We start from the raw sequence: 704 nt of genomic DNA, 5'->3' as shown, positions 1-704 counted from the left end.
CTCTGCGTACGCCTTCAATCTTCTTTTGATGTTTCCTAGGTCATTCAAGATTCTGTCCACGGCATCCTTATGTATTACAAATCGAGGCTTGACTTTTTTCTTCAGTACCTTTATCTTAAGAAATGTTGAACAATTTTGTCCCTTTTGATTTTCCAGCTCTTTGCACTTTTCGTTATAATTCTTTGTTTTGTCTTCCCATGCTGTCCTTTGAATTTTTCTGATCATCTCCTTCACATCTTAATTTCTTCCCTTTGCTTTTGCTTCTCAGAGCTCCAGTGCAATATTCAGTTATACAGAAACAAACCCGCTTTCATGGAAATTGTATTTTTTTTGTTTGGAATTTTATTTTCCATTAACATGAAATTCCTTCTAAATAAAAAAAAATCCCCAAGAACCCAAAACCAAAAACTATCAGGTACAGGATAAATAAGATGTGTGCACTTAATCCTTTTCCCCTATTTTAAAAATCCATTCATCCCAGATTTTAATACAAAGAATAAACAATGAGAATAAAGGCATATTTAATTAATGCTAACAGATACATTTAGTAGCATGAGAGTAGTATAAAGTTTATTGGTGAACAAATTTAATCATTTAAGAGTGTATATGAAGTGTAACAATTAAAGTTGGGAAACTTGATTTCTTATTTGACACCATTGTTATACAACTAGTATACCAATTGACATATTTCAGCTAACAGATGC

The sequence above is a fragment of the Elephantulus edwardii genome, unplaced genomic scaffold (genome assembly GCF_000299155.1).
Source record: "Elephantulus edwardii isolate Elephantulus edwardi_28Jun2011 unplaced genomic scaffold, EleEdw1.0 scaffold00392, whole genome shotgun sequence".
In the NCBI taxonomy this organism is placed as follows: domain Eukaryota; kingdom Metazoa; phylum Chordata; class Mammalia; order Macroscelidea; family Macroscelididae; genus Elephantulus; species Elephantulus edwardii.
The sequence above is the reverse complement of the archived record's forward strand: the minus strand, read 5'-3'. Positions refer to the sequence as shown.